This window comes from Vicugna pacos, chromosome X (assembly GCF_048564905.1).
Source record: "Vicugna pacos chromosome X, VicPac4, whole genome shotgun sequence".
Taxonomy (NCBI): Eukaryota; Metazoa; Chordata; class Mammalia; order Artiodactyla; family Camelidae; genus Vicugna; species Vicugna pacos.
This window is the reverse complement of record NC_133023.1, coordinates 3316954-3343148: the sequence shown is the minus strand read 5'-3', so window position 1 is coordinate 3343148 and position 26195 is coordinate 3316954. Positions and strand designations below refer to the sequence as shown.

General features: G+C 41.7%; 1 protein-coding gene and 1 pseudogene across 2 annotated transcripts in view; one reads left to right on the top strand and one right to left on the bottom strand.

Annotated features, from left to right (window-relative positions):
- Window positions 1-26195, top strand: part of NLGN4X (neuroligin 4 X-linked) — a 227514-nt gene that overhangs the window by 148400 nt on the left and 52919 nt on the right. The gene's annotated exons all lie outside the window — the stretch shown is intronic.
- On the bottom strand, window positions 10622-25201 carry LOC140692024 (uncharacterized; annotated as a pseudogene).

The following is a 26195-nucleotide window of genomic DNA, read 5'->3' as shown; positions in this document are numbered from 1 at the left end:
GAACTGATCATTGTATCTGAAAAGGTTTTTTTGTTGTTTTTTATCTATTTTTATATATAGTGGTTAACCTTTGCAAATCTCAAAGTCCCAAATTTATCTCTTCCCACCCCCTTTCCTTGATAACCATAAGATTGTTTACTATATCTGTGAGTCTGTTTCTGTTTTGTAGATGAGTTCATAGTGTCCTTTTTCCTTTTTTTTTTTCTTAGATTCCACATATAAGTGATATCGTATGGTATTTTTCTATGTCTTTCTGGCTTACTTCACTTAGAATGATGATCTCCAGGTCCATCCATGTTCCTTCAGATAACATTATTTTATCCTTTTTTATGGCTGAGTAGTATTCCATTGCATAAATACACCACAGCTGCTTTATCTAGTCATCTGTCAATAGACATTTAGGTTGTCTCCGTGTGTTGGCCATTGTAAATAGTGCTGCTGTGAACACTGAGGTGCATGTATGTTTTCAAATTAGAATTCACTCCAGATATATGCCCAAGAGTGGGATTGCTGGATCATATGGTAAGTCCATTTTTAGTCTTCTGAGGAATCTCCATACTGTTTTCCATAGGGCTGCACCAAACTGCATTCCCACCAGCAGTGGAGGAGGGTTCCCTTGAAAAACGAAACATTAATAGTAATAAAGTTGATACTTGGATTAATGGTTTCTCACTCCAGGGCAGGTGACCTATGGATATTAAAACTCCAGTTTCCTTTATCCATCAAGACTTGCTGTTCTCTGATTTTTTTTAGATATGGTGGCGGTCACCTTCAAGCCCCTAGGAAGCCTGAATTTGCACGTGTTTCCCACTTGCCCTGAGGGTGAAGCCCGTGGAGGGAGGGAAATAGTAGGGGGAACTTATTAGATGGCATACTTTCAACAGAGAGTGGGCTGTGGCACCTGACCCTTTCTGCAACATTCTCTTCTTGAATGGAGAGTTCTTTGGGGCAAAGCTGCTTTGTGTGCTGAGTGTCCTGCTGGTCTACCTGCCTTTCTCATCACTTTCTCATCAGTGTTGATACTGTAATCAGTGAATGTGATTTCAATTCTGGATTTTTAAGATGTTTTGGATCATGCAAATTTTAACTTGTTCTCAAAAAGGGGGTTTGAATACCCAAGTCTGTTCCCACACAATGTCAATGTCTGATTTATTCTGATCTTAACACGAATAAGAAGACAGGAGACACCAATTGATAGTGATAATGCAGAATACTGTATTAGAGCTGTAGTCTCTTTAGAGTAGTTTAGAATTCAGAGAATGACTGCTTTATTTTCCAGGCATTAAATAGGCAGTCTTATTCCTAGCAACTCAAACTTCAAAGAAATCTCAGACAGTTCATCATCATTTAACAAGACAGCACATGCTAGTTGGATTTTAATTAGGATTTACGTTACTGTTGGAGTTACGGATGAGAAGATATTTTCATTAACATTTCTCTATGAAACGCTGAGTCATACTCTTCGTTTTTCACAAGTCTCTTTCTACTTTTCAATCAATATTGGAGTGTTTCCTGGGAAATCAGAGTTTGGCTGTAGCTTTATTTGAGAGTGTTTCATCTTTTAAAATGCATGGTGAAGAGCCATTATACTAATACACACACAGGTGTTTTAAGTAGAAATTACTAGAGCCAGGGTTTCATTTAAAATTCAGGTATTTAAATTTTCCCCATCAAAATGCCCTCCTTCATATTTGCATAATTTTATGTAAGATCATTGACCTCAAAGATTTATGGTGCATTTACCACCAGCTGCTCTATGTGAGTTACCTGATTTAACAGTAGCTAATTTGCAGAGTGACTATGAGGGATACACAACACCGTGCCTTTCCTTGGACTTAGCCAGCTTTGTCATCTATATTAAATAATCCATAAATAATGGTATTGTCACCGTAGATCTACGATCTGTCCCATAGCATTGCAATTATGTTTGAAATCCAGGTGCAGGAGAAAAAGAGTAATGGTGTATTTTATGCCCAAAGTAAAATTTACTGATAAAGGAACAATAACGCATTTTCCAGGGAATGCAGATTAGGCTTTTGTATCGATCCTTTTGAAGATCTGGCCCTGCTTGGGATCCTGTCACAATTGAGTTGACCGACTTGAAATACAAATCGACTTTCAAATCCTGCAGCATTGACCGTGTTTCAGTAGCAGGGAATTTCAGTTCACGTGGGTGAGACACTCGCCCAGTGGACCCACATCAACTGTACAAGTCATAACACTCATTCACCAGCTCAGGGGAGCGGGAGTTGACCGTTTTACCAGGTGTTCAATGACAAGCAGAAAGAAGAATAAACTAAGATGTTATCAGGACGTTCACAGATACTTTGGAAATGGGGAAAATTGCGAAAGGTTCCTCTTTCTCAAGAAAATCTCATAGCACAATGCTTCCACTCTGTCATGGATAATGAGTTTTTGTTTTGGGTTTTTTTTGGTTGTTTGTCTTGTATTTCCAATCCATCGCAGAAACATAATTTGATACATGAATATGTAAACTGGATAGTGAAAAATCTGACAACATATATGCCAGGTCAGTGCAGGGAAAAACTTTTGAAGGAGTGGTCCTTTCTAGCCTAAAATCATATACTTTGAACTATTAAAATAACATAAAGAGAGTCTATTTTTAAAATTTTTTATTGAGTTATAGTCAGTTTACAATGTTGTGTCAATTTCCAGTGTAGAGCACAATTTTTCAGTTATACATGAACATACCTATATTCATTGTCACATTTTTTCACTGTGAGCTACCACAAGATCTTGTATATATTTCCTTGTGCTATACAATATGATCTTGTTTGCCTATTCTGCATATGCCTGTCAGAATCTACAAATTTCAAGCTCCCAGTCTGTCCCTTCCCACCCCTTCTCCCCTGGCAACCACAAGTCTATATTCTATGTCTGTGAGCCTGTTTCTGTTTTGTATTTATGTTCTTTTGTTTTAGAATCCACACATAAGTAATATCACATGGCATTTTTCTCTCTCTGTCTGACTTACTTCACTTAGAATGAGGATCTCTAGGTCCATCCATGTTGCTGCAAATGGCATTATTTTATTCCTTTTTATGGCTGAGTAGTATTCCATTGTATAAATATACCACCTCTTCTTTATCCAGTCATTTGTCAATGGACATTTAGGTCCTTTCTGTGTCTTGGCTGTTGTACATAGTGCTGCTATGAACATTGGGGTGCAGGTGTGTTTTTGAAGTAGGGTTCCTTCTGGATATGTGCCCAGGAGTGGGATTGCTGGGTCATAGGGTAAGTCTATTCCTAGTCTTTTGAGGAATCTCCATACTGTTTTCCACAGTGGCTGCACCAAACTGCATTCCCACCAGCAGTGCAGGAGGGTTCCCCTTTCTCCACAGCCAAATAGAGTCTATTTAAATCTAGGTATATACTCTAAATAGTAAATCTGGTTTGCACCCAAAAATGCAGTTAATTTTTTGCCTGTAAGTTTTCTATTTTATTAGCATTTTTAATCATGCAGAAAATTAAAATATAGCAATGTTGATAGTATGCTTGATCCTATGATTTTTTTTATTAAATCTTGTTTTGAAATCCAGTTGCTGTGGGTGGGGAGGGCTGTCTGCAAACTCTGTATTTTCTGCTCAATTCTGCTGTGAACCTGAAACTGCTCTAAAAGGTAAAGTCTAATTAGTTAAAAAAAAATCAGGATAAAAGGGAAAAAAAAAAGAAATCCAGTTGCATGTGTTCATTGGAAGATGTTTTAAGTGAGATGGGTTCAGAACTTTTAATACTTTGTAACCTTTGAAGGGTAAACATGTGCCACAAAGCAAGTGACTGTCAGAAATCTGCTCCCAGGTGTTTGTCAAGTCGAGAGCGTCTAGATTATTTTGAAATTATTTATTTATCCAGGAATATTTGTTACATATTTCAGGACTTTCTTACTGAAATATTTTACCAATATGTATTGGGTAGATATTTGTATCTCTGCCAATATTTCTTTTTTTTTCCTTCAGCTTTATGGAGGAATAAACTTGGCCGATGTATCTTTATTTCTCCCTGACCCTTACTCTCGCTATGAAGCCTGGCATATCTAGAAAATTATGTCTAGTGAAGCAATTTTAGTTTCATCCCATTCTCTTCTGTGTCATCTATGAAAGAAAATAAATTGTGTCATCATTTACCTTATAAAAGGCAGTTTTGCTTCACTACTTCTGTTGGGGATTGGAACAGAAGCGGATTTATGGAGATACATTGGACCTTTCTCTTTAAATAGTCTACGTTAATGGAAATTTAACGTTCCCCTCCACAAGACCACCTTTGAGAAAATGACCTACGCTAAATATGTGTTTATTAATATTCTTCGAATGTATGAGCACAGCACTATTGGACACTTTTAAAAAAATATTTCAATACCACAGGCACATAGGACCCCTTCAGAAGTTTTATGAAATCGTTCATCTTCCTTTTATCCTCATGAGGAAAACTCATAATCGGAATGTTCCTCCACCGGACCTGTTTCTCTGGAAGCCGAGAGCCAGGAGACGGAGACAGATTTTACTCTTTATCTTTCCGAAAGGCTTTGGAGACTTAAAATGAAGTGCCTTAAACACCCTAACATGGAGATCTCCCAAAGCACAGTCATGCATGCAGTCAAGAGGAAAGAGAGTTGAGTTGGAAGTTCTCTGTTCACTTTCCAGTGCTCTAATCTAAGCAGAAGAACCGTGGCAGGGGACCGTTCATTTTCTTTCCTCGAGAGCAATACAAAAGCAGAGAAACACATTAACCAAAGGGGAAGACTCTTCAGTGTCTATTACTTCCTCTCCCAGAAGGAGTGATTTCAGAGCAGGAAAGAAGCCTGTGGGTAATAGGAAATCCCTTCAGTTACCACGTGAGCTTTAGCATGAGAAGCATGAAAAATCCTCACCTTCATGTTTTTCTTGCATGGACTCCTTTTGCCAGAAGATCTGTATCTCAGCCTTCAGACTTTCCATCTTCTACTCTCAGTGTGGCGGCCTTTGGTTACCAGGCAAGATCATGCCCATTTGTATCTACCCAAGGGATGCACTCATGTGTTTGCAATTTAAAGTGCAGTATTCCCAGAATAGACTCTGTGTTTGTTGGAAACATTTTAAGTACGAATTCAGTGAGGATACCGATGGGAAGACACTCCTGCTTAATCCCGTGGTAACCGTAGACATTCCTTTCTCCTTATCGGAGTTTTCAATTGCCAATCCCTCTTTCCTTGGTCAACAGACTTTCCCAAAAGGGACATTTCAGTTGTGAGGTCGATGAAGAACGTCTGGAGATGGCTTGGTGGACAGGTGGTGTGGCCAGGAGGAGGAGGAGGAGGGGGACCGGAGGGAGGGTGTCTGCAACTAAGGGGCCCTTGTTGCTTCGGTTTGAGTCTTATCGTAAAATAGAGGAATGAGATAAAAATATGAAAATTCTCAGAGAAATGCAAATCAAATCCCCAATGAGGTGTCACCTCACACCAGTCAGAATGGCCATCATTCAAAAGTCCATAAATGGCAAATGCTGGAGAGGCTGTGGAGAAAAAGGGGACCCTCCTACTCTGCTGGTGGGAATGCAGGTTGCTGCAGCCACTGTGGAAAACAGTATGGAGATTCCTCAAAAGACTAGGAATAGACTTACCATAGGACCCAGGAATCCTGCTCCTGGGCATATACCCAGAAGGAACCCTACTTCAGGATGACACCTGCACCCCAATATTCACAGCAGCACTATTTACAATAGCCAAGACATGGCAATAGCCTCAATGTCCATCAACAGATGACTGGATAAAGAAGAGTGGTATATTTATACAATGGACTACTACTGAGCCATGAAAAAGAATGAAATAATGCCATTTGCAGCAACATGGATGGACCTGGAGATGATCATTCTAAATGAAGTAAGTCAGACAGAGAAAGAAAAATACCATATGAGATCACTCCCACGTGGAATCTAAAATATGATAGAAATGAACTTATTTACAAAACAGAAAGAGACTCAAGACATAGGAAACAAACATGGTTACCAAAGGGGAAAGGGGAAGGGAGGGATAAATTAGCAGTTTGGGATTAACAGATCCAAACTACTATATGTAAAATAGATAAACAACAAAGACCTACTGTACAGCACAGGGAACTATATTCAATAGTTTGTAATAACCTATAATGAAAAAGAACATTAACATGTGTATAATTGAATCACTATGCTGTACACCAGAAACTAATACAACGTTGTAAATCCACTGTACTCCAATTAAAAAATTACGAAGATTCAGTTAAGAAATAAAACTAGCAGGCTTTTTCTTTTAACATACAGCAAGCTTTATCTTTTATCAAGCAATTTACATGACACTTAGTCTTTCTGAACAGTTTTTAAATTTTTATTTGTTCTTTTATTTGGTGGGGGAGGAAATTAGGTTCTATTAATTAATTAAAATTTTAAATGATGTGCTGGACCATGCCCAGGACCTTGTGAGTTCTAGGCACACGCTCCACCACTGAGCTATCCTCTCCACACTGAACAATTTTATAATGTGACCTCTGCCCCAGATCGCCAGGCAGAGTGACCCGAATTGTGTCTCCACTTTTTATTCAGTTGTCGTTAAGTCCCCCTTGTACAGAATCCTTGCAATATTTCAAGGGATTTAGATGCCTGGTTGGTGTTCTCCACAAGCAAACACCTTTTCTCCTCCAGTGAATTTGAATTGGCACCCACTGCACTTAATCATTTAAACCCTTGGTCCACCATACCCTGCAGAAGAATTTTTAATTTGTCGCAGCATCAGTCCATATGGTTTGGCGAAAGGAAGACTCGTGTGTTCATTTTTCTCTTTAGATGTTCTGTCTGCCCCTTTCCTCCTTTCTCTTCAGCCTCGCCAGCCGTGACGTCTCCTCACGTCATTCTTGTCATGACGTCAGATAGAACCCTGACTGATCTTTCTTCTTTTGGGCTGTTTCTCAAGCTCGCTCCTTCCACTGCATCCGCCAATGTGGTCCACAAATCCACATCGGAATTCCTTGTCATCTCAGCCCACCAGGCGTTTGTTTTTGCTTCTGGAAATTTCATTGTACCCGTAGTTAAAAATCCAGTGAATAAAAGGCATTCAGGGAAACCCTGGCGCACCTCAGAGATAATGGGGGTTCAGACTGCAGTAAAGCAAGTCATGTGAATTTGGGGGGGTTCCCGGTGCATATCAGAGTAATGTTTACATTAGAATATAAATCTTTTTCAGGTTCTTTTCCATTAGAGGTTATTACAAGACTTTGAATACAGTTCCCTGTGCGCTACAATAAAACCTTGTTGTTTATCTATTTTATATGTAGTTGTTTGTACCTGCTAATCCCAAACTCCTAATTTATCCCTCCTTCCCCCCCTTTCCCCTTTGGTAACCATAAGTCTGTTTTCTACGTCTGTGAGTCTCTTCCTGCTTGGTAAGTAAATTCATTTTGTCCTATTTTTTTAGATTCCACGTGCAGGTGGCATCATACGATATTTGTCTTTCCCTCTGTGACTTAACTTAGTAGGATAATGTGAGCATCTGCCCATGCGTTTAAAATCCATCCCTTTCTGTTAACGATCTGTACCCTTTGCCCGTTTCCCATAATGTAGCTGAACTTTCTCTGATTGCTTTGTGAGAGCTGTTTATATATTTGAAACCCAAGCATGCTTGTGTATCCTGCAAATGTGATGATCTGTTGTCCCAGGTGTTACAACAGCTGGCTTTCCTATAAATTCCTGTTTTATGTACAACTGGGTGGAAATAGACAACTGCACCTCATACTGGTGTCCACTGTTATAAATTTCTAAGGATTTTCAACCAACAGTGCTTTATTTTTTAATTTTTTGGTAGGGGAGGTAATTAATTAGATTTACTTACTTCTTTTTAGAGGAGGTGCTGGGGATTGAACCCAGGACCTCATGCATGCTAAGCACGTGCTCTGCCCCTTGAGCTGCACCCTCCCCCTCAACCAACAGCCTCTTTATGGGATCCTCATCATCTTACTTAGAGATACATTCTCACTTTACAGAGGACGAAACTGACGTTGCAAAGAATTTAGTCACCTGAGCAGGATTATAGGTTATAAGCATTGTCACTGAGACCATCACACACGTGTAGACTTCCGTTATAGGTTCCAGTCACTCCTTGTGCCCCCCACCTTCACTGCCAGGCGCCGTGGGGATTAAAATACACCTCTTACCGTGCATCCCCCGCCCCTGCCGTCACCGCCGATCTGCATCCAGGGAAGAAGACACAGCCCTGCACCTGCCCCCTCTTCTTCCCAAGCCCAGTCATCAGCTCTCCCGTTCTCTTAGAATGTCTTCCCTTCCGCCAGAGTTTTCCTTTTCTCTGCTTCTCTTTCCTCCTGTGTGACGTCGCAGTGGGGCGGTCACAGTAGATGCGCAGTGACATCAGGAGTGCCATGGATTGAGAAACACCTGTTGACAGGCTTCCCCAAGGCAGAGGTAGGACAGCACTCTCCCGCACGGAAGCGACGTCGTCTAGATGTCTCATCATCACCTCGGGGCGGGCAGCCGGGGATGTTACCACCCACACAGCCTGAGGGTTCCTTTCAGGTGCCTTCCATCTCTGTTTGGTACAAAACCCATTCATTCATATATATATGTGTGTGTGTATGTGTGTATATATATATATATATACATATATACTTTTTTATTGAAGTAGGGTTGATTTACAGTGTTGTGTTAGCTGCTGGTTTTCGGCACACTGATTGAGTTAATTTTTCATGGTCTTTTCCATTATAGGCTATTATAGGATATTGAATACACTTCCCTGTGCTGTGCAGTAGGACCCTGTTATTTATCTATTTAACATATAGTAGTTTGTATTTGTTAATCCCAGATTTCTAATTTATCCCCTTTCTTTCCCCTTTGGAAACTGTAACTTTGTTTTCCATGTTCTGTTTTGCAAATAAGTTCATTTGCTTCATCTTTTTTTCTAGATTCCACATATAAGGGATATCATCTGGCATTTGTCTTTCTCTGTCTGACTTACTTCACTTAGTATGACCATCTCCAGGTCCATCCATGTTACTGCAAATGGCATTAATTCATTCTTTTTCATGGCTGAGTAGTATTCCACTGTATAAATATACCACATCTCCTTTATCCAGTCATCTGTCGGTGGACACTTAGGCTCTTTCCGTGTCTTGGCTGTTGTAAATAGTGCTGTTATGAACATTGGGGTGCAGGTGTCTTTTTGAAGTAGGGTTCCTTCTGGATATATGCCCAGGAGTGGGATTGTTGGATCACAGGATAAGTCTATTTTTAGTTTTTTAAGGAATCTCCTAGACTTCGTAATTGATGAGAATCATGTATTTAGATTTTCCAGAATAGGCAGTAGATACAGTTGACTAACTACATCAACTATTAATTTTACATTAATTTTAATACTTTATTGAGGTTTTTGTATGTATGTTGGTAAAGGATCACTGTTTAGGTATGCAGTACACTCTTTTCTCGGGGTGTTGTTTTTTGGGTTGGGGACTTCTAGTGGCAAATCCTTTGTTTCTTACTATAAGAAGGACAGCAGTAAGGAATTAGTCTCCAAATGCCAGTTTTTCAAGAGTAAACGCCAAACTGGAGAAGGACTTCAGGAAGGCGCAGATTAACTAGATTTGGGGAACTGCTTTCCTAAGTTGAATTAATATAGTAACGTGGTACATGTTCCAAGTTATGTATTCCTAGTTTGGGAGTTTACGTCTGTATGCCAAGTCTGAAGCCTTTGTAGTGCGTCACGTAAATGGGGTGAGACAGTGCGGACACAGGTGCACACCCCAATCTGGGTCTGGGGTGTGAACTTTTCCATTAGTCCCGTATATTAAACACATCTGCCATTCATCAGATAGTGTTCATGGAGACAGTGCGATGCTATAAATTACCATTATCTTAAGGATGTTTTCAGATTGCTCTCACAGCAGAAATCAATTCATTACCTTTAAAGAGGTGCTGGCATCTGGCCAGAAAGATGAGCGTTAAGATAAATTTTGAAAAATAATAGTAAAGTTGCCCTCTTGAAGTCATGTCCTACTTCACTTTTTTTTTTTTTCCCCCACCTACCAGAATGATCTTTGCTTTCAGGACACACGTCATGATCCAATCAATCATTTCACCTCCTTGACCCAAGACAGAAGATACCGGGAGAGCATGGCGGGGGGGGGGGGGGGGTTGGTGGTGGGGAGGCTGCATTTAAATCCCAATTCTGTCTCACATCATTTTGCCAAAACCCATTCTCTCTGTTACTGCGCGGGTCACGCCCAAAGGATACAGGCAGCCAAGATGAAGCTGATTCAAGAAGTGTGTCATCCCCTTGCAGAGAGGAGAGTGTCACTGAGAAAGTGATGGTGACTCCTGGGGCTCAAGAGTTGGCATCACCCCCGTGCCCTTCTTCTTTGCTGAATGACGGTCTACCCCCCGAAAAGCATTTCTGGGAAGCACTAGTTACCGTGGCGTCATCCTCGGATCCGTTGTGACTGACTTGATCCTTCTGTTGGGCGCTGTTTCGAAGTCACAGAGGAGGTGATGATTCACACCCATGACTCCAGGTTTGTCGTAGCTGGTGTGAGCAGGACCCAGTGAAAATCTTTGCAGATCGTGGCAAACACAACTGCACGGCTTTCCTTAAGACTCAGCGGACAGGACTCATTATTTTTTCCCCGGCTGGCTCCCAAAACCTCTGCAGCACCTCGGCTGGTGGTGTGACAAGCCTGGAACGAGGCAGAGATGGTGGCGTCTGAGTTAGAGAACCGTCCTGGGGCTGGTCCCATGGAGAGGGCCTGGGAAGAAGGGGCTGTGGTCCGCCCCTGGAGTTGTTCGTCTGGAAAAGGCTGGCGCTGCTCTGCTGAGAAGCTCTGATCTGGCGACCGATACGGTGGAAACGTCTATATCCTGGTGATCTGGGGGACCACCTGAGAGGCAGAAGGAGGGGTGGTCTGCAGCCCTTAAACAGAGCCTCTGCCCGGCCTCCCTGCAGGGTCCCCCGTAATTATTTCTTTCTTTCTAAAAAAAAATTTTGTTAAGTACAGTCAGTAACAGTAAAAAACCATATGGTATCACTCACATGTACAATCTTAAAAAAAAGAAAAATGGACACTAAGGAGCTCATCTACAAAACAGAAACAGACTCACAGACGTAGTAAACAATCTTATGGTCGCTGCGGGAAAGCGGGTGGGAAGGGATAAATTTGGAACTTTGAGATTTGCAGATATTCGCTACTATATATATAAATAGATTTAAAAAACAAGTTTCTTCTGTAGAGCACAATATCTTGTGATAACCTTTAATGAAGAAGAATATGAAAATGATTAAATGTACGCATATGCATGACTGGGACACTGTGCTGTGCACCATAATTATTTCTAATGAGAGAAATTTTATTTCTAAGGATAGTTTGGCTTCTAATAATTATTAAATGTTTCTCAGTCATTTCTTAAATGGAGCTCACCATTCGTGGATGGGATTTCCCCAGAACACAGTGAATTCCTTATCACTGAAGGTATTTGAACGGCAGCTGGACAGACAGTAGCCAAGATGGAGCAAAGAGGAGTCTTCCTTTTGGAAGAAGATTTGAATTGAATGAGGCCTGTGGTTCATCATCATGCTAAGATTCTTAATGTCTGGTCCCTTAATACCCAGAACTCCCTCATCATCGTGGTTCTAATTATTGCCAGTTTTAATGATTGAAAATTGCATTCAGGTATGAAATGTCACCTTTGAAAGCAGAGGCATCTGGGGAGGTGAGAGATGCACATTGTTGGACGTGAATATGTCACTCCAGTTACTTACACTTGGAAGGTAAGAAGAGTGTGTTTCCTAAGGTAGAGCTGAAGGAGTCTTCCTCTTCAGTCCAGAAAAAGGAGAAGAAATATGTAGAGAAGAGACAGGATTTTTATAAATGGCTTGAAGGATGTAAGAAGTTGCATGTTGATCATCTAAGTCCAGCTTCTCCTCGGATTTAGTTACTGTTACCTGGAAAGGACTTCAAGGCAGATTTTTTTTTTCCTCTCCGTCATTCTAATCATTGGGAACAGTCCGCGTCTGCACTGAGCTGACATCAGTGTCCCCCCTGGTTCTGGAGGGAAGACGTGGATGGAGGGGAGAAGTCCATGAAAGCTTGGACGGCTCTGGGGGTTGAATGCATGAAGCAGCTCCTGGAACAGCTCCTTGGGGATGGCCCTTCTACATCAGAAATGGTACTTGCTGTGTGTTCTCTCAGTGCCTCCAAATCTCAGGGGCTGGATCCTAAAAGGTCCAGAAAACTTACCCATTAAAAACGCACCTTTAAAAAAAAAGAGAGACACAAGCCATTGTTTGTTGCATTTCTGGAACCCAGATTTCATAAACTCTTCTGGATGAGCATGGTGACTCAAATGCATGAATTCATCCATGTGAGTTGATTTTCTTTTCAAATAAATTGAAATTTTAGATAGAGTGTGTATATACGCAGAAATACTCAGGGTCGTAAGAAAAAGTTTTGCTTGATATCTCAGGGTCTGAAACTTAAACGGACAGAGACAGATGGAAAAGAGGGAAGCATGCAGATTTATCTAGCAGTTTTAGGTGACGTGGGAGCCTTCGTAAAGAAAAGAAGACCCAGACAGATGGACCTGAGGATTCGGTGTCAGGTTTGATGAAGAGTGGATGGTCGTGGGGGCAGGTGAGAGGTTAAGGAGTGGGAGGTCAGCGTAGTGAACTGGGGGAAACTTAGCAAGACCTGTTTGTTACGATTCTTCTCATGTCCTCTTGTCTTGGAGACAAGGATGGTTCTTCATCCTGGTCCAGAGAGGGTACCTCTCCCCCGAGGGTCTTATGTATTGCAGGGGAGAAGGGGGAGGTCCAAGTGACCTTTCTGCCTCTGCCGTTTCCTAAAATTCTCTCACCTTAACATAGTCACTGAGCAGAGGTGCCGTATTTGGGTGTGTCATGTCCTGAGCCCCATCACACCCCAAGATGACGCTACCAGATCCCGTTGGTGCAGACGAGAGAAAGAGATGAACAGGAACAGAGGGGCAAGTTGAGAACACACAGGGGCACTTTAAAAGCACGCACTTTGACGGAGGAAGTGGGCAGAAGGATCAACTTCCCACTAAGCTTGTTTCAATCCTGACGTCCACGTAGAGTGTCCGTTCGCATCCTGGTCCCTTTCAGGAAAGAGTGACAGGTCCAGAGCAGCGGGGCGCGCGGAGCGGAGAGTCGCAATAAAACTACCGCACGGGGGCTTTTCCAGTTTCCTTTTAGCAGGGTTCACTGATTCCTGCATGGGGGGTAAAAAAAAGTTACATGGAGTGATCAGCCACTTAGCTTGCCACGTCTCCTCCCAAAGGCTCAAGTCACAGACGGACGGGAAGGCGAATCGATAGATGGATTTTGTTTTTTGTAGTCGGCGGTGAGCATGGGATGAAACACTGCTTGACTTCCAAACCAGATGGGAAGTCAGGTTTCAAGGCTACAAATGTGAAGACTTCTAGGAGTTAAATAGATAAAAAGAGGGGACGAATGCTGTGTGTGTGTGATGGGGGTGGAGTTGACTTACTAGCAAATCACAGGTCCTTTAGTCCCTGGGGAGTAGGAAGATTATAGGTGAACCTTGGTGGGATGTGCTCACGGGTAAAAAAAAAAAAAGGTTACAGGGCGTCATCTTTCCTGTGTGTCCTCCACGAGCTTGGCTTGGAGTGTTTCCGAGGCTTCCAGGAGGGACAGCCAGCCTGGGTCTGCTTCTCTCCCAGGCGTGTCCCCCAGAGACGGCTTCGCTGACGCAGATGAAGTGTCACCTTTTCTTAGAACCGGTTTCTCAGACACCCAGATTCAACTCCCGGGAGGAGAACTGAGGGGCAGGGGGATTTCCTGCCCAGAAGGAGAACGGAGGTGGAACGGCTCCATCTTTCCATTTTTTTTTTTTTCCTGAATTCTTGAGGCTTCCGTACCTTCAAGTCCCTGGGTTCTATCAGGGACCTCTCGTGGGCTGCTGTGGGAACAAACACACCAAGACCCAGACAGGGACTGGGACGTGGACAGAAAAGACCCATGTTTCATCCTTCTTCTCTCCCATCCTTACCGGGGGGGCTTCCATTATGAAGCACGTTCGTGTTTTCAGATAGTTGATTTTTTTTTTTAATGAAATGAGCAATGAATACTTTGTAAATGGTCCTCTGGCAGTCACCCCTTTGGTCATATTTTAAAACAAATCAATGCATTTTGCTGTAAAACGTATTTCTTCCTAGATCAAGGAGCTAGAGAGGGAAAGATGTGTGACCCCATTTGCATCCAAGGTAGCCAACTTCAGCGGTGTCTACTCTCTCTCCCCCGGGACGGAGCAGCCCCATTCTGTCAGCTGAAGTCCTCGCGAACTTTTTCTCCTACAGCAGACTGAATTTATCCCCCATGTGATAGGAATCTTTATCGCCTTCGCGGCCGTCAGCCTGCCGAATCTAGGGTTACGATGAGAAATGGGCAGCGATCCCATGTTTTATGGAAATAGTAAAAATGGAAACGGTCCTAGGATTTTTCATCCAGTTGCAGGTGTTGGTTTTATTAGGCAGTGACTTTTTCCCTCCCAAGTTTTAATTAATCAAGTTTCACCACCACGGTCTTCCCTCATTTCCAGTTTGGGCCATGGCACGTTTCCCAAATCGCTTTAATTTGCATTGCGGCCATTCAGGTCAACCTTGGCGTTTTTACTAAATGATGGACCTCCTACGTTAGCCACTGAAACTCCATCTTAAAGAGGTCATTTCAAAATTAAAATTTTATATATAATCATCATGCTTTCCTCTCCTTGGACATCACACAGAAGCATCTTTGCAGAGTATACTTGAATGTGGTATTAATCCCGTAGACATTTGGCTGTATTTATTTTGTTTTAAGTGTAGTTATTTATTCATAATACCCGACCCATGTGGTGTTTGGACAATCACCCCTTTTCCGTGTTCTAAAGTATAGAGTCCTCACCGACCTTCCCCCTTCTGCTCTGAACACCTTCTCTACACATTTGTCATGCAAGTCATACTCTGCTTGACTTTTCATGGGCTGTGAGGCATAGGAACAGCCTAGACAGCTTTGTAAACAAGCCGCAAACTATGCCATGAAACATTAAGCCATGTGAGTGGAAAATCAAAAAGATTAATTTACTAAGTGTTTTATTAATGTTGAAGTTACGCTGATGCTTGACTCAACATCTTACTCAGGCTCAGGTCGGCTTCTTTCCCTCCCCAGCTGTCTGTCGGATTGTGTGTCAGCCTATTAAAAGAGCAATAAAAGATACACCACATTTTTACCCTTTTGAGAACTCCCACGAGCAAATGTTGCTGAATGCTTTTGGGTTGTTATTTTTTTTTAACACCACTACGAAAAAAATTTCAAAGCCATGTCTTTCAGTTTCTCTGGAGAGGTTGATCGGTGATCGATAACATTTGCAGGAGTCCTGGCATGCGGTGGCTTGTTTTTCTTTAGACTGTGACACATTGCCCCCAGGGCTCCTTACGGCCAACGAGGCATTCAATTTTATTAACTGAAAAAGATGTTAAAACTGGTCTAGTGATAGTGGTACTAAGAGCTGCTTCTTGGTTTTTTTTATGGAGTTTGGCTGACGCTTAAGGAATTCTCCCTGTCATTCAAGCTGAGTGGCACTGTAAAATGTAAGCCATCAAATATACGTTTGCTTAGTGAGGGTGATCGTTACGTGGAGTTGTAGAATGTTTGCTTTGAAATGAGGTTTCCCCACTTACCTAATGCAGGTATCCTTCTCAGGGAAGGGATGAGGCCAGCAAGCGTGGTGGTCCTACAGCCATCTCCTTCTGCCCCGATTTCAGCACTGTCCCAGCGGACAGTTCCAAAGACTCCCATTCATCGTCACCCCACCCCACCCCCACCTCTCGGGGGCACAGCCCAGAAATGCCGCTGAAATAATACCACTGCGGTTGGGAGGTGGCTCAGGTCAGGGTATGCCTCACTCAGCCTCAGTGGGACAGTTCTCAGGTGCGTTCTGAGGTGTTCCTAAGAGGTTTTCCGGAGGAACTGAGCTCCAGGTGGCCACATCAGAAATGCATTCATACACGCTCTCTTAATGGACTTCCCTCCATCTAAATAAACGACCTGCACCCTGGTGATTTTCTCATGTGGTGCTTTTTTCTAACCTCTGCATCCATCTTGTCTCATTTCAGGTTGGATGTAGAGGTCAGAAGTTTGACCATGATGCTTGCATGGTCTTGCCCAAGGATGAGTACTCATTGTCAAGCTTGTCCAACACTGCTCTGATTCCTCTTTTGCTCACTCTGATAAACCACCCAGTTACTGTTTTAGTTTGTGCAGCCTCTTATAAACAGAGCCAGAGACTGAGTGGCGTATGAACAACACAGATTTATTTCCCACCGGCTCTGGAGGCTGGAAGTCTAAGATCAAGGTGGTGGCAGATTTGCTGTCTCCCGAGGACCCACTTCCTAATTCTTGCTGGTGGAACAGACAAGGGAGCCCTCTGGGGTCTCTTTTAGAAGGCCACTAACCCCATTCATGAGGGCTCCACCTTCATGACCTCCCAGAGACCTCCCTCACTTCCTGATACTGCCACATTAGTGGTGGAGGAAAGGAAAATTGTTTCCTTCTAGGTTCTTTGGCTGGTCTAATAATTATACTGACATAAGGCAGATGAACAGGAGGAACATTTTGTACATACAAAAGCCCCAAAGATATGAGATCCCAAAATAGGTCATTGAGGCTTCTACGCCATCCTGAGCTAAGAATAAGGGGGAAGGGGTCAGGAGCTTCAAAGGGGAGAAAGGCAGCTCACAGGAAGGTGAGAAGAGTAAATGTTTGGTGAACAAGTCTATGCTGAGACATGCAGACAAGTCTTTCTGATATAAAATGTTACCTCTGGTAATAGCTCTCTCCGGGTACAGGCCCCCACTCTAAATTCTTTTAGGCACTTAAGGGGAAGGTAAACAGCTCTTCCTCCGGAGTCTGTTGTGGCTTGATTGTTTTCACCTCCAAATAATCTACATGGCAAAGCAGCACATGTTGGGGGGTCACATACTCTACTCTCTCTCAGAGGAATAGATTTTAATATACGAATTTGGGAGGGAGACACAGACATTCAGTCTACAGCAATTACATAGGTTGTTGTCAGAAGGCATTTCAGCTAGTGTCCAGTTAGCTCTTGCTTCAACTCAGCATCTGTATTACCGTCATGGTCCGTGTATCATAGTGACCTGTAATTTAGACCTATTTGATGTTTTATATATATAGCATTTCATATAGATACTGGGAAATTCTCATTTAAAAATAAATTTTAACTATTGTTATGGGAAGCCTTATCTAGACAACTCTGTCTTCTTTTTGAAGTTGCATAGCATTAGTGTATCTACATGCACCACGTTACATTTTAGTAGAGAAGACCTACTTCTGAAATGAAAAACAGTGGCCAGACTGCATTCTTCTCCAGAGAAATTAATTTGCCAATTCAACCCTGCTTCGCTTTTTCCTCTGTCACACTTTGGGTGGCAGCCCATTCTTATTTTGAGTTATAATCCTTTTAGAACACCTAGGACTAGAATAAATGATACCATTCTGTGCGTCCAGTATAGTGACTTATTTTAGTAACTTTGCATTATATTTTAATGATTTATGTTGGACATGTCTATCACCGAAATGTGCTAGCAGCCCTCTAAATCAAGAATTCCTCCATGGAATGGATTTCCTCTCATTTATTTTTGCATGGTTGGCAAGTTACTGAGAAGTGAGTTCTCTGCCCACCTCTGCCACTATGCATGGCATTCCCTGCACACTCTATTAAAGGAACTTCCTTGTATCGGTCTTAAGATAAAATTCATCTTATCCTCACTTTTAAGATATTATAAAGCTAAGGAAATGTTATAAGGAAGGTATGGAAATCTGTAAACTCTGTGCTTTTTTAAATTAAAATACACTCAAGTGTGTTTTTGGTTCTACACCTTTTACTTGAGCTATGTTAATCTTTATTCAAAAAATGAATGTATGTAGTGATCCATAATTATCTTACAATGTATTGGCCAAAGTGTGGCTTTTGGTTCTCTGGAATTCTCATCTCTGAGTTTATGTGATCATGGGGAAATTACCCAGTATCTTGAGAACTTGGTCTCTGGAGTCTTCAAATGAATGTATAGAGAAAAAATTTCCTCTACTTTTCTAGGTTCTTGGCTGGGGCCCCTGTAAACCAAAGACAAAATAACAGGGGGGAAAAAATCAACCAGAAGTTTTTGAACATGTGTGCCTCATGTGTGTGTGGGAGATAACTCAGGGAAAATGAGTAAGTCTGCAAGGGGTGGCTTAGAATTGAGGCTCACACACCATCTTCAGCAAAAGGCAGAAGCCGAGGGAGGCCAGTTTGGGGGAGATGACCAGGCATAAATACACTGAATCAGAGTAAAGTTGTGAAGCAGATTTAAGTGCCTTTCTCAGGGATGAGTTTCTTGGTTATATAGAGACATCCTTCTCTCCCTGGTACAGAGGGGGAAACACTTTTACAAATGAGGATTTCTCTTGTAATTATCTCTTACATAAGAGTAACTTCTGCTCTGTGTTCAGCGCTTCAGTGTCTCCAGTTTCTCAAAATAATCAGCTCTAAATAATCCATACACCCAAACGCACATTTCGGGGTGGCTTGTTCTGCAACTTTTCAAGTGCAGTGACCCTGGTCCTATCCAGCTTGTAAGGTGATGCATGGAAAAATCTGTCTAGTATGCGGATCTTTGAGTAGAGAATGCTGGTGCCCCAGCATTCAGCCTTATTATGATTCATTTGACTCTCTGCTTCCTTTTTCTCTGGAAACATATACAAATACTTAACGTCACATGGTATGGATTATTTTATTGGCCGATTTGGAGAAGCACATTTTCTTTCCAGCGTGTTGCTTTGAAACCCCTCCTCCTGGGAGCTCAAGGTAAAATGAGTTTTGGATTCACATCGACATGAACATGAGACAGAGACACCTGATGTTGAACAGAAGGGGAAGCAGGTAGAAGGTGGCATGGGGTAAAATGCGCACGAATCTTCCAAGTTTCTCTCCATTCGGCTTATCCCATGCCTTGGAGAGGTGATGCATGCCTACTTCTGAGGCTGTAGTTGAAATAAGCCCATCCTTAAATACCACCTCTGCGCGGTTCAACACCATATACTATTGTATGTTGTAAGACATTCAGGTGATAAATCCTCCTCAAGATACCTCAGAGGCTCACCAAGATGTAAAAACGTTTTAAAGTTTGAAATGACTCACATTTTCCAGTATCCATGGCAAAGGACGTCTTTCTCAACCTTAATAGGATTTCAAATTGACATTGACATTTTAGTACATCAGAATTAGCTTTTGCTGTTTAAACTCCCGTGTCTTATGTAAATGGCTGTGCTGACTTTTATGGAACTGAAGATTCCAGAAAATGTCATGGAACCTAATATAAAACAAGTTAACATTCTCATTTTTAGATCTTAAAGGGGTATGGTGTTAAAATATAGATGTTGACAACCATCCAGACTGTGCTAGGTTTTCTACGCGTGTGGATTTCAAAGTCAGGAGTTTAGCACGCCCATGAAGGCGTATCTATCCCGATTGAGAGCAAACTGGAAATTCTGAAGGAATTATTATAATTTTCTTGAATAAGAACTGCTTTCAAAGTCGAAGACTGCTAATGGTGTAAGAATAGGTGTCTACTGACAGCTTCATAAGGTTTTCATTGACCACTGTTACAAGGCTACCAAAATATCGGTTAGACTCTGAAAGCCAACCTCTTGTTTAAAAGAAATCATTATCCAAAAATTTAACTTATTTTTGCAAAGAAAATTGTCCAGTGTTCTTGTGCATTTCTATACAATAAAATCTGCCTCCTGAAGTCTAAAGTTTATTACCAATATGAAAATGTTAAGCATTTTCAGAAGAAAATAGTTTTGAAATGATATCGTAAGTTATGGAAAATATTCACAGTAATGGAGAATATTCACAGGACAGTATAAATTCCACTAACTTGATAGAACATTTTCACTAATTATGAACTAATTGTTGGACCCTGTGATCTGACTCAGTTGACATCCTGGCTAGAGAGGATAAGGAAAAAAAAAAAATATATATATATACACATATAAATTTTATACACACACACACACACACACACACACACACACATGAATTTTTTCCGCAAGGATTATACACTTACTTTCCAAAAGCCTCCTCTCCTGAGAAGCTACTTTATCTGAAATTCTCCTCAATTTTGTCATTATTTTGTTTTAAGGAATCCTGTCTTTGGAAGGCTACTGATTAATGTGCTACATAGAAGAGATAGTAAATTAAACCTCTCACCCATGCTTTATGTTATTTTATGACAATGTTTTAAAGACAACAGCATAATCAAGATAAATTCTTTGTTCTCAGTCAAAATGAGGCATCCTTTGGCATTCCCATCGCTCATTATTGCTGACTTCCATTGTGGTATTATCTGGTTATGTTCTTTAAATTGCCCCTTTAAAATATGTTAATTTGTAGGCATGTTCAAACAATACGGAAATGTGTAGCATACACAGTGAAATTCTTCCATCAGTTTTTTCTGATATATTTCCAGTTCTTCCTTGAATCGCATACAGCTGTTTGACAGCCACACCACACACCACACACACACAGGTTTGTTTCTTTAGTGTCTTCTCATAAAACTGAGATCATCTTATTCATACTATTCTGCAACGTGCTCTGTTCGCTAAAATCTATTTCTCATTATGGAAGATTACAGAAGTCAATCATTTTCAAACAACTGCATACTAGTCAAGCTAATGTTTTGTAATTTATTTAACTGCTCCCCTGTGTTAAGAGATAAACTGAGGTGTATTAAAATTCCAAGAGTTTATTTGAGCAAAAAGTGGATTTAAATGGGGCAGCATCTAACCTAACAGATAGATAGGAACTCTGAGGGGATGTATGAAAGAAAAGATTCTCATATCCAGAAGGAACAAAGCAAAGAAGTTCTACTGGGCAATAAAGCAGGTTGGTTATTGCAAAGTTAGTTGCTTTTAATGGGTGGCAGGATGTATCAGGCAGGTTGCCTAACTAGTGTTGATTGAATGGTTTTAACATTCTATTTCTGGGAGAGTCTAGACTGTAATTAAGTGTTGCCTTGGTGACCTGGACCTTAGCATAAGTGACTCCATTCTGGACCCGTTGTCTTTTTTTTCTTAACATCTTGTTTTAACCCTTGTGTGGGGGCATTTGTGTACATTTGTTGCAATGAAACCCCACCTTGTATACTTTTTCACCTTATGATAACTCCACAAATAATTAGAAGCGATTAAGGACTCAGTCCTCTCACAGTCTTGGTGACACATTATCACGTCACTGGAATAAACTGGACATACGCTGTCAGTTTGCTCAGGTCTCCACAGGTAACTTTTTTTGTTACCAATAAAATGTAGACTGATCTTCCTCGTGCAAGGTTGGCAGTGCCTTGGAGTAGGAATATAAATCACAACAAAATAAGCAAATGGCATCACTACCGAAAAAATAGCAAAAACACTCCCTTATTTACAATAGCCTAAGCGTCCACTGACAGATGACCAGATAAGGAAGATGTGGTGTATACATACGTTGGAATACTACTCAGCCATAAAAAAGAATAAAACAATGTCACTTGTAGCAACATAGATCGACCTAGAGATTACCATACTAAGTGAAGTAAGTCAGACAAAGACAAATATCATATGATATACATTATATGTGGAATCTAAAAAAAAATGACACAAATGAACGTATTTACGAAACAGAAAAGACTCACAGACACAGAAAACAAGCTTGCAGTTACCAAAGGGGAAGGGAGGGGAGGGATAAGTTAGGATTCTGGGATTAACAGATACAAACTACTATACATAAAATAGATAAACAAGGTCCTACTATTTAGCACAGGAAACTATATTCAGTATCTTATAATAACCTATAATAGAGAAGAATCTGTAGAAGAATGTGTGTGTGTGTGTGTGTGTGTGTGTGTGTATGTGAATCACTTTTCCTTTTTTAAATTGAGGTAGAGTCAGTTTACAATGCTGTGTCAATTTCTGGTGTACAGCACAATGCTTCAGTCATACATGAACATACATATGTTCATTTTCATATTCTTTTTCACCATGAGCTATTACAAGATATTGAACATATTTCCCTGTGCTCTACAGTATAAACTTGTTTATCTATTTTGTATATACCAGTCAGTATCTGCAAATCTTGAACTCCCAGTTTATCCCTTCCCACCCCACTCCCCACCTGGCAACCACAAGTCTGTACTCTACGTCTGTGAGTGTGTTTCTGTTTTATACATAAGTTCATTTGTCTTTTTTTTTTTTTTAGATTACACATATGAGTGAAATCATGTGGTATGTTTCTTTTTCTTTCTGGCTTACTTCACTTAGAATGATAATTTCTAGATCCATCCATGTTGCTGGAAATGGCATTATTTTACCATTTTTATGGCTGATTAGTATTCCATTGTACAAACATACCACAACTTCTTTGTCCAGTCATCTGTCGATGGACATTTAGGTTGTTTCCATGTCTTGATTATTGTAAATAGTACTGCTATGAACATTGGGGTACAGGTGTCTTTTTGAATTAGGGTTCCTGTTGGATATATGTCCAGGAGTGGGTGAATCACTTTTCTGTACACTGGAAACTAACACAATGTTGTAAATCAACCATCTTCAATCAATCAATCAAAACTAAAAATAAAAACCAGACACCCCAAAAAAACATTACTTGAGGGTCTTGAGCCCCACACCCCTAAAATATTTCATATTTAGGTTTTAAAAGAGGACCTGGCAGATTTCTTTTTCTACCCTTGCCTTATGTCTTGAAGTTTCTATGATGTGAAATCGAGGTATCTCTACAACTGAAAGGGAAGTTGTGGTAATTTAAAAGAACAGCATAGACAGTATGATGTTATGCATGTGCTAGTTATGATAAGGAGGATGCAATTGCTTTAATGGCATATCCACTCTCCAGGAGTGATCAGATAGCCCTACATCAGAAAACTCACACTGTAGTGTTTCAGCTGTCCACCTGGCAGTCAGCTAAGCTGCGTGTAATTAGCATGTCAGAGACGCACTGCATTCGTGAAATGAATTGCTTGTGAAGTCAGGATAACTGTATGGGTGTGCAGAACACTCTCAATGGTGAGATTAAAGATACTCAAGATAGATCGATTGGCTGAAATACTTCACGGACAGTATCTCCACTTGCATGGTCAAGGTGTACAAATCCAGAGCTGTCTGTATTTTTGACATGGTCCCACCCAAGTGACTTGAAACGTCACTAGTGCTGAGCAAATTCACTGATGAAGGAGAATTCCTCTTTTCCTGATGCTTACTGTAAAGTGAAAAGACCACTCCTTGGAGCTGTCCTCAGAGAGGTGAAAGTTAGAGGAGGAACAGGGTAGAGCTTGGATGTCTTACAAGTTTGTAAGGCATTTCACATCGACTGGTTTTTGTGTCTGCTGTGGGCATCTGGTAGGTCGCTGTATGTGGAACAGATTTGGGTTCAAGACGTATAGGAAAGGGAGAATTAGCTTTTCATCACCTCCTTCACTTGGGGAGGTCCTGTTACAAACCAAAATGAACCTAGGAATTATGCATAAACAAATTTGCTTAGGGAGCTTTGCATCACTGAGTTCACAGTTTGACCCGGGGCTGTCCCAGGGGCTGCACAGAATGAAACTCAGCCAGCTGACATAAAATTGCACTGTACTCTACATCTTGGCTTTCCACCATCTCCTTTCTAGATCGGGAAATGCTGCCTGCATTGGCTGCAGGCAAATCTTAAATAAATCATGACAGAGTGAGAGGAGGAATAAAATTATGTGGAGGGATAGTTTAGGGAAAAGCTAAGACAGCTGTGTTGAATGTGAGCCAGAATGGTACAGATACTCATGTTCCATTACAAATTTAGGAGACCTAATTATTTTAGAAAACCATGTTTAAGGTTGTGCTAATGATATGTTAGGCATTCAGTGTGATCTGCAGAAGCCATGGCCTTCTTGCTCTTAGCACAGCTCCTTAGACCCCTCATAGCAGAAAAAAAATTTAAAAGAAAAAAAAAAACTTTTAACCACTTCATGATACTTAAGCAGGAGGCTGTGAAAATGCAGTGTTCATCATTCTGCAGCTCTGGTCATTGTACATTTTCTTCCTCAATCTCTACTGCCTCCATTTAATAATAGATTGAAAGAAAGAAATATAGAGGGATGGGTAAGTAGATGAGTGGATGTGTGGGTAGGTGGATGGATAGATGGATGGATGTGTGAATGAGTGAGTGGGTGTGTGGACGTGTAGATGGATGGTTGGGTGGACGGGTTGGTGGATGGATGGATGTGTGGATGGGTGGGTGGATGGATGATGGGTGGGTGTGTGGGTGGGTGGATGAATGTGTGGATGGGTGTGTGGGTGGATGGATGGTTGGGTGGATGGACATGTGGATGGACTGATGGAAGGATGGATGGGTGGGTGGGTGGATGATGGTTGGGTGCGTAGGTGGATGGATGGATGGATGGATGGATGTGTGGATGGGTGGGTAGGTGGGTACATGGATGGGTGGGTGTATGGGTGGGTGAATGGATGGATGATGGGAGGGTGCATGGGTGGGTGAATGGATGGATGGATGTGTGGATGGGTGCATGGGTGGTTGGATGGTTGTGTGGATGGACATGTGGATGGATTTATGGATGGATGGATGAGTGGGTGGGTGGATGATGGTTGGGTGCGTGGGTGGATGGGTGGGTGGGTGGATGGATGGATGGATGGATGTGTGGATGGATGGGTAGGTGGGTACATGGATGGGTGGGTGTATGGCTGGGTGGATGGATGGATGACGGGTGGGTCCATGGGTGTGTGGGTGGGTGGATGGTTGGGTGTATGGGTGGATGGATGGTTGGGTGTATGGGTGGGTGGATGGGTGGATGGATGGATGAGTGGATGACGGGTGGGTGGGTGAATGGATGGATGGATGTGTGGATGGGTGCATGGGTGGATGGATGGTTGGGTGGATGGACATGTGGACAGATGGATGGATGGATGAGTGGGTGGGTGGATGATGGTTGGGTGCGTGGGTGGATGAGTGGATGGATGGATGAATGGATGAATGTGTGGATGTGTGGGTAGGTGGGTACATGAATGGATATGTGGATGGATGGGTGGGTGGGTGGGTGCGTGGATGATGGTTGGGTGCATGGGTAGATGGATGGGTGGGTGGATGGATGTGTGGATGGGTAGCTAGGTGGGTACATCGATGGATGGATGTGTGGATGGGTGGATGGAAGAATGAATAGATGGATGGCTGTATGGATCAGTGGATAGGTGGGTAGATGGGTAAACAGATAGTTAATAACACTGGTTTATGGAAGATAATATCTATTTAAACTCATTCTCATATATTTAATGTTGTACTCTTTCATCCAGAAGTCTGTAAAAGATCTGGAATTACTGCTACCCTTGTCAAATACATGTATGCTCTTCTCATAGAAATGTTCAACTTTTTCCCCTTGCTGCTCTGCAACCTCCACTGCTGATAGAGCCAAGATTTTAGGGCCTTTCTCGGCCATTATCATTCAACTGCACTTCACACGTCCCTCAGATGTAGTCTACAAGACTGGTTCAATAGAAGCTTTACCTTGTGGCAGAGAATGCAAAACGTGTTGTTATGTTAAATATATAAAATCATTCTCGTGAACCAAGGGTAATAAAAGCCAGGAAAAGACCGTTTATAAGTAACTCACTTAAAGAAAAAGAAAGAAAGAACCAACATTTTATTTCCCTCCAACATGGAGAAAAAGTTTGTCTAAAATGCTTTTTGAATGGTGACATTATGGAATTAAGCTCGTCTCATGTTTAGGAAAAGTTGTTACACATGAAACGATGTGAAAATGAAAACTCTTAGACAACAGAGGGTGACTGGTGGTGTTTGAGCACTGTCACTGACGTGGATTGTTTTTCGGATGTGACCTCGTGACCCAGCCACGTCTCTGTTTGTTAGTAGCTCAGCAAGTGATTCCACGAAATTCATAAAATCCCAAAATCTTTGCAAGACCTGTGCATTTACTTCACCCGGACCTTGCTCTGTTGTTCGGTCCATGAACAGGACTGGGGAATTAGACACATTTGACCAATGGCTGCTTGGGTATGTACGTGGGAGGTGCTAAGCCAGGGGTGGGGGATGACGGTGTGG